Below are 8,976 nucleotides of genomic sequence, written 5' to 3'. Positions count from 1 at the left end.
TGGGATACTAGGATAAACTTAAACCAATGCAACGTATTCTTAGCCTTAAAGAATGGGCAGGGTTTTGATCCATGTTGGCAGGGGATTGGAAATGAAATCAAAGGCTGGATAGGGAAAAGTGGACTATGCTGGAGAGGAACAGATGATGGTCAGGGCAATAGGGAAACAGGGAAGAGACCAAGATAAAAATGTGAGACACCAATGTGGAGAGCCACACACACCAAAAGAAGACTCATGACTTTATTTGGTAGGTAATGACAGCATTAGGAGCTTTTGCTGATATATGTAATCAGAGCTGAATTTTAGAAAGGTTAATCTAGCAGAGAGTTTTGAGGGGTGGGAGGAAAGTAGGGATAAGAGGTGAAAGATGGCTTAGGAAATCCTTTCAACCATTTGGGCCAAAGTTCCCAAGTGACTGAATGTCAGTGAAAGCAATGGAAATGAAGACAAAGGGGAGTGTGAAGTCTTGAGGACAGAAAGCATTCTAATTCATCTTTATGTCCAGAGCCTGGCTCTCAGCAACTATTTCTTGAGCTGGAGTTGCTGTTCACCTACAAGATTTAACAATGAAGAAGTGAAACAGAAGGAGGAACCACAAAGAGATAATATTAGAAAGACAAAAAGAGAGAAAGACATAGAAAGAAAATGTAATGATAATAATTAAATACAGAGAACTTTATCTCAAGACTCAAAGTCCCTGACTCAAGACTCTTAAAATCACTGCTCGCTAAATAACTCTAAACACATGTTGAACTGATGGTAGATCACGTTGTATCTTTATGTCTAAGTAATATCATATTTGCTTCATCCTATTATTCCAAGAGAGGTGCCATATGGATCAAATAAAAGGAAATTTAAGGAAATGTATTTCAATTTATTGTCCCTATAGTCCACATTGTTGGGGATCTACTATGTACCAGGCACTGTGTTAAGCATTTTATGTGAATCACCTTGTTTAATTTTTTTTTTTTTTACAGTCTTGAGGTCTTTTATTTTCTTTTTATTTATCATGCCATGAAATCATAGGGAATGTGTTCCAGCAGTTCGGGCTCTTTTTTCCATTGGTTCTCATGAAATGTGCTTCTCTGGGTGGAGCAGGCTGACGCTTCAGCTGAACCCAAGTACCTTTCTCTTTGGCTTCCTTCTTTTTCTGATCATTTTCCTTTACACGCTTCAGGAAGCTATCTCGGCTCTTTGAATGTTTAATATGCTCAATGCAGACATTAATTCTCTTGGCAAGAATCTTGCCTTAACTTGTTTGTTTACAACAATACCAACAGCATGCTGAGTAACATTGTAGACTCTTCCAGTTTTGCCATGGTAACATTTGTGGGGCATTCCCCTTTTGAACAGTGCCCATTACCTTGATGTCCACAATATCACCTTTCTTGTAGATTTGCATGTATGTGGCCAAAGGAACAACTCCATGTTTTCTAAAAGGCCTAGAAAACATGTACCGGGTACCTCTCCTCTTTCCCTTTGTGTTGGTCATTTTGGCAAATTACTGGAAGATGGTGGTTCCGCCACCTTGTTCAATTTTTTCAACTATCTCATGAAGTAGATTTTACAATTCTCTTCTAACAGGTAAGGAAGTTGAGATTTAGTTAAGACCAAAGCCAGGATTTGTACATGGGCAATTTGATTCCAGAGTGGAGATCATCTTCCCAGTACACTGGGCCACCTTCTGGGGGGGGCGGGGGGAAGCATGACAATTAGAAATTAGAATCTGAAATACAGGTAGGTGCTCAGTGAGAGTTTCTCCTTGGCAATTTATTTAAAGATAAATGTCAAGTTGTCGGAGAAGTAACTCTGTCTTTCCAACACTGTTTTTCCAAGTCAGGGTTTTCCCCTCGGAAGTTCTGCACTAAAAAGGCATAAACATGACTTTTCCCTTCTAAAGGAGGATTTGGAGAATATGCCTCAGGGACAGGGCAACTGGGTATCAGTCGGGGCTTCTGTTGCAAGCAACAGAAGTGAATTGACAAAACTAACAAGGGGATGAGGGAATTTAATGGAAAAATCTGGAAATGCTGAAAGAGGAGGACTGGAGGCTCTAAGGATGACCTCCTCAGGCCGCCTCCGATGGAAGGAATTAATAACCGCCATCTTTGTCTTGCAAACCCCACTGAAGAGTCAGATTCCCAAGAGAGAACAGCAGATTGGCCAGGCTTAGGTCATGTGACCATCCTTCCACCGAAGATGACAAGGTAGTCTCACCAAAACTGCACACAGGAGAGTGGAATCCCCAAAAGAGAATCTGGTTACCAAAGAAGAGAGGAATGGATACTGGGCAGACCAAAAGAGTAGGTGCCCATTACATACTGGGGGAAGCAAGAATTTCCTGAGAAGCAGATGTGCCCAGGTATACAGAAGAGAGTCACCTCAAGTCTTGCAGTACTATACAAGGAATTGAAAAAGTGACTCTCGGGATGCCTGGGTGGCTCAGTTGGTTAAGCCGCTGCCTTTGGCTCAGGTCATGATCCCAGAGTCCTGGGATCAAGTCCCGCATCGGGCTCCTTGCTCAGTGGGGAGCCTGCTTCTCTCTCTGCCTCTGCCTGCCGCTCTGCCTGCTTGTGTTCTCCTGCACTCTCTCTCTCTGACAAATAAATAAATAAATAAAATCTTTAAGAAAAAAAAAAAAAGAAAGAAAAAGTGACTCTCCCCACTGTTCCTCCAGCAGCTCTAGATTTAGTTATAATCATATGTTACAGTATCATTAGGCCAGTAGCATGTGAAATCAACTAGGAACATTTCATTTTAAACTTTGCTGATTTTTCACATTTGCTTTGCATTCTTAGTAATGATTTCTTGCTCTATTTTTATGCCTTCTCAGATAAAGTGCTATCATACATGATGTTAGCCCCATTAGACATGAAGTAAGCATTATTTATGATTATAATCAGTGTTATGAAGCATTAAAATAGACCAGAAAATGATTTCAACAGGCCTTTTCAAAGCCTTGAAAGTTGGGGCTCAATTTGTCAGACTTTTGCTTTCTTCATACCATGGGGGTGGTGAGGAGTATTGGAGCAAAGCTGGTTAATGGTTCAGGAGTCTTTTGCTCAGAGTATTACATGAAAATGCTTGGATATTTCCCAGATGACACTGCAGAAGGATGGGACCCTGCTGGAAATCCAGCTGCTTTGACAAGTTGAGTAGGAGTGAGGCTTTCCATATCCGGGTTTTAACCTTGGAGGGGGGTTTGTCGGGTTGCCCATGGTAAAGTGGAATTCACGGATAACTCAGGGTACAGACCAGGTGGCAGACAACTCAGAAACACAGCTAGACTAGGGCAGTACCATAGCAGCACATGAAACACGTTAATGCTTATGTAAAGCCACTGTTAGGGGAGAAGTGGCTTTTCTTTTCTTCCCTTTCTCCTTGTCTTGTCTTTGTCCTTCTTCCTCTTCTTCAAACTGGCTAAACCTTCCTTCTATATTGACTTATATAGCACAAAGATACTTAGGGGAAGTTGCACTGGAAGAGAAGTAGGTGGGACGCCTGGGTGACTCCGTTGGTTAAGTGTCTACCTTTGGCTCAAGTCATGATCTCCGAGTCCTGGGACTGAGGCCCGTGTCAGGCTCCCTTCTCAGTGGGGAGTCTGCTTCTCCCTCTGCCCCTCATTCCACTCATGCTCTCTCTCTCCCTCTCTCTCTCCCTCTCTCTCTCAGATAAATAAAATCTTAACCAAAAAAAAAAATAAATAAATAAATAAAAGAAGAAGAAGAAGAAGAAGAAGAAGAAGAAGAAGAAAGAAAGAAAGAAAAAGAAAGAAAGAAATGGGAGTGGGAACACAGGAGAAAAGTAAAATACAAAGGGAAAAAATGAAGCTAATTTTAGGTTTAGATTTAGATTTTAGATAATGAAGTCACTATAAGGTTTGCATTAAAGAGATAAAATTCAATTAAATAAAAGCTTTACGCTCAAATAATGAGAATGATTAACTTCCTTTATGCCTCATATTTTTCAATTCAATAATCATCTTAAGTTATACTTAGTTATAGAATTCATTTAGCACTTTTTTAAAAGTCTGGAAATAAGAATTTCCTTTGCCCTTAGGCAGAATGCCCTGGACATTATGAAGATGGATACCTTGGATGCCACTACCATGATGCATATGCTTCTTGCTGATGGAGGGGCCAGGGCAAGATGGTAAGGAATAGTAGGAGTACAGTTGGGCACACATCCGTGTTTTGAGTGTTCCTACTTCTCACCCTTGACATTTGCCGGATGCTAAAAACTGGAGGGCATGTCTCCACCTTTCACAGATATTTTTCTTGACCAACTCACCCAATAGGTCTCCCTGTAGGATCTTAGGGTCTCCTTGGGCCAAAATACTTGACACAAAGAAATTTTCCTTTGTCCTTGACCTGAAGCTAGAAATCATAGCTAACCATGTTTAACATCTATGAGCTAAGAAGTAAATGTTATTGTGATTGCTCTTTACAATTAGGAAACAGGCTAAAACAAATAACTTTAATCAAGTCACATAGTTGCAAACTGATAATCAGAACTTGAACTCAGGCAGTCTGGCTCTAGAACATTTCCTTAACTGCCATGTTCTACTTCCTCTAGCTAACTAAATACTCCTTAATTCGGGGGCATCTTAGTGGTTCAATCGGTTAAGCACCTGCTTAACCGACTCTATGGTATATATCTCAATAAGGTTTTTTTTTTTAAAAAAACAAGACCTAGAAAAAAGAATACCTGTATTACACACACACACATAGACACACACACATAGACACACACACACACAAAACCCACTACAAATCAAAGATCTGAGATCAAACTGCAAAAAAGAAATAGAATATTGTTTTCAAGCTTGAGATAAATTATATTTGTATATATATATATTAAAAATAAAAAAGGGAGGGGGGCGTCTGGGTGACCCAGTCTGTTAAGCATCTGACTCTCGGTTTTGGCTCAGGTCCTGATCTTGGGTTCGTAAGACGGAGCCCTGCGTCAGGCTCCATACTCAGCTGTGCATCTGCTCCAGCTTCTCTCGTTCCCTCCCTCCCCCTCTCTAAAATAAATAAATAAACCTTTTTAAAAAATCTTAAAAAATAAAAAAGGGAAGGTGGAGAGGGTGAAAAACAATAAAATTAAAGCTAAAGAGGAAACAAAGACCTAAACTAATGGCGCTCTCTCTTCTCAGCAAACCATAACTAAATATGGCTCTCAGAGACCTGACAGCGGCTTTGCTTTGAGGGTCAGTGGCAGTGAGGGTGGAAGGGGCAAGGAGATGTCAGGGGCAATGGCACATCCGGCTACTGTGCAACCAGAAACTCCTCTGAGGGCTTGGTGCAAGAGGTTCCCATCTTGAGACAGAAAAGGTAACTCTGTGGCTGCTCGGGGCCCATGGCCTACTATTGGCCTTATGAAATCCAAAGAAGCCCGGGCCTGGCAGGAAGGGCTATTATAGACACCATCTATTGGAACTGTGAAGGTTCAAGTCTAGTCATAAACCTACATTTCCATAGGTCCCAGACAAAAATAAACACAGACTCTTGTTTCTAATCCCTCCCCTCCTTTCTGCCTTTCGCAGAGGGCTGATCAGCTTGCATTTCTATGAAAGCATGGATGAGTTCAGCCTTCTCAAAAGTATCTCTTCACAGTTTCATCCCTGATGAATGGCACAGGTTTTTCCCATTTAAAAGATGCACGATCCAGCTGTCCCTTTCACCTCGGCAACTTCTTCCTAACCTCTGTGGGACGAAGGAGAGAAGAGCAATGTTTAATGATACTGAGCCGAGAACGTCCCTCCCACGTGAGAAGAGGATCTTTTGTGCGTACACCCCAGATAATAGTTTGTTTTAACTAGTAGTGATCTGTCATTCTAATTCTTTGCTTATAGTTTCTAAGGCTGGTAAGCATTTAATCTTTTAGGTCTTGAAAAAAAAAAACTAACCACTTTGGCTAACATCAAGTGTCATACATTGAAGCCTGATCAGTTGAAAGTTAAATGTTTTTAAGATCCTAAAGTAGGGCACCTGGGTGGCTCAGTGGGTTAAAGCCTCTGCCTCCAGCTCAGGTCATGATCTCAGGATCCTGGGATCAAGTCCCGCATCGGGCTCTCTGCTCAGCGGGGAGCCTGCTTCCTCCTCTCTCTGCCTGCCTCTCTGCCTACTTGTGATCTGTCAAATAAATAAATAAAAATCTTTAAAAAAAAAAAAAAAAAAAAAAGACCCCTAAAGTAGGGGCACCTGGGTGGCTCAGTGGGTTGAGCCTCTGCCTTCAGCTGGGGTCATGGTCCCAGGGTCCTAGGATCGAGCCCCGCATCGGGCTCTCTGCTCAGTGGGGAGCCTGCTTCCCACCCACCCTGCCTGCCTCTCTGCCTACTTGTGATCTCTGTCTGCCAAACGAATGAATAAAATCTTAAAAAAAAAAAAAAGACCCCTAAAGTAATAATCATTAAGTGGTTAATTTCAAAACACACATGATCCATTGGCTCCCAGAGTTAGAAGTGCCCATCACAGAACCACGCCACTGGCAGCGGGCCAGGGTTTTCTTCCTGGGCCTTTTGAACATCTAGATTCCTAGGCAGCTGGTTATCTCTCTGAGCCTCCCCGTTTCTGCCTTTTAGAGTTGCTGGAGGCCCATCCTATCTATAAAGGGGACAGAGGGAGATGTTCTCCCTCTGTACTGAAATGCAGAAGAACCAGCTCTAAATGAAAGTCCAGATGCCCTCCTACAGCCACTGCAGGAAAGGCTGTCTAGGAACACCCCAAGGAAGTCTTGCCCAAGGGTCCAGATCAACGCTGTCTGCCTCCCTACTCACAGGCTGGCTAATTTCCAAAAAGTACCAATGCCTGGCCCGGTCCTAGAGGGAATCACTTTAATTTATATCCAAAAAAAAAAAGCTTGTTATATAATCCAAAATAATCAAATGACATGTACACTTGAGTCCGTGAATAGCTCTTGTGCAGGAAACAAGGAAGGCAGGCCTCTGGCTGGCTGAGACCCGGCTGGGGTCTGGCTGAAATCTGAATTCAAATTTAAAGGGCAGATCGAGTTTTTTCCTTTGTCAAAGGATAGGGAAAGTGGAGTCAGTATTTACGAGGCTGTGGATCTCAAGCTTCAACCACAGAGAGGAACAGTTCAAACAAGAAATAAAAGTTCTTCTTAGACCAAGGCAAACTTATCAAAATGCAGATAAGTTTAAATGCAAAAAGGAAAGTGCTAAACAGAAGCATACATATGTCAACCTCTGATACCAAAAAATAAAAGCAAATGAAAGCTTGGATCAGAAATATATGCTCCTACCTGCTGGGGTGTGCTTAAGGAAATGCTAGAAGGATAAACCAGTAACTGGAAAACAATGGTTATTTGCTTTGGGGGTGGAGAACTGAGAGCACCATGGACTGGACAGGCGTGGGAGCCTTGCATGTGTTTTTGGTTTTGCTTTTGGTTTCCTGTTTTATTTTGTTTCTTAACCATATGCTCTGGGTACTTAGGAAGTAACAGGGACAAAACTGCTCCCTCAAGGAGGTTATATTCCAGTGAGAGAAAACAGATGTAAACACATCAAGTAAGTGTGTTGTATGGTACATCCCACGGTCATGAAAATTTTAAAAATAGGGCTAAGGGTGGCAAGGTAGTTAGTAGACAGTCTGCACTATTATGTAAGATGGTCAGAATAGGCTCAATAGTCAGCAAGCATCTGCACTGAGATATGACAATAGTAAGGGGCTAGAAAGATGGATCTTTGGGGAAGTGTGTGGGGGGCAGAGGGAACACGTACAGCAGTGTTCTCAAGGAGGGCCACTGTGCCCCAGGGAACATTTGTCAATGTCTGGAGACCTGTTTGATTGTCGTGCGGTAGGTTGGGGTACGCTGCTGGCATCCAGTGGGGAGCTAAATGTATTGGCATCCAGGCATCCAGGGATGCTGGCATCCCTGGGATGCTGCTAAATGTATTAGGACAAACAGGACAGTGTCCACCAAAAAGAATTATCCAGCCCAACATGTCAGTAAGTGCCACAGTTAGGAGACCTTGAACTAGAACAAAGGCCCTGAGAAGGGAGAATGCCAGGTTCACAGGCCAACCTGGCTGTCAGACAAGAAGTTGTCTTTCTTCTATCTGAAGCCTGGTCAGGAGCTACAGCTGAATCCACACTCACACAGCTTTCCGCAGCAAACACTCATTCTGCCTCCCGGTGGCGCCCCCCAAACCCCTTAGAATGAAGAACTATGTTTTCCTAACAGCCCAATGTTCATGAGGCCACTTCTTTGCAACAGGGCCCTCACTTCATATAATCGTGCAGAAGACCAAAGGACGCGCAACTTCTTGTGTTCTATTCTGTTCTTCACTGTAGATGGAGAAAAATTCAAAAGGAGAACATTGCCTTGTAAGACCAGAATGATGCTTTCGGCTAGCAAGGTTAAAGAGAAATGAGGAGGATGGAAGTAAATAAAAAATAATGGAGAGAGAGAGAGGATTTTCTTGTCTTCCCAACAAGGAGGAAACCCTGGGGTGTCCCACAGGGAATGCAGTGAGGAAGGGAGCCCTCTGTGGCCACTGACTCAGCCAATGAACAGTCTCCAGACGCACAGTCAATCCCAGCATTGCCCATCCTCCAGCTTCCCGGTTACTGTTTTCTCTTTGGAAGCTGCCCAGGAATTGCTCCATAAGTGTTTGTGGAACTGAACCATTGCAAAACAGAACTGGCTGACATGAGGACTTTTCTCAGCATCTCTAGAGCCAAAGGATATACCAGTAGGCAGAAAAACACCAGGTATATTTAGGAAGGGGACTGGGTCAGGTTAAGTAGACCATCAGGCAGTTTGGAGGAGCGATGAATAAGAAGATTCAAAGCCAGTGTGATCTTAAAATATTTAGTGACTCATATGGTTATAAATCGATATATTTCCAACATTTAAAATATATCCTCTTGGGGCGCCTGGGTAGCTCAGTCACTAGGCATCTGCCTTCGGCTCAGGTCATGATCCCAGCGTCCCGGAATGGAGCCTCGC

General features: G+C 42.8%; 1 pseudogene; it reads right to left on the bottom strand.

The window, feature by feature from the left end:
• Positions 1-959: 959 nt before the first annotated feature.
• On the bottom strand, positions 960-1,523 carry LOC131830416 (large ribosomal subunit protein eL21-like; annotated as a pseudogene).
• Between the last annotated feature and the right edge of the window lie 7,453 nt (positions 1,524-8,976).

Source organism: Mustela lutreola, chromosome 4 (assembly GCF_030435805.1).
Source record: "Mustela lutreola isolate mMusLut2 chromosome 4, mMusLut2.pri, whole genome shotgun sequence".
In the NCBI taxonomy this organism is placed as follows: domain Eukaryota; kingdom Metazoa; phylum Chordata; class Mammalia; order Carnivora; family Mustelidae; genus Mustela; species Mustela lutreola.
This window is presented reverse-complemented; position numbering and strand designations above follow the sequence as displayed.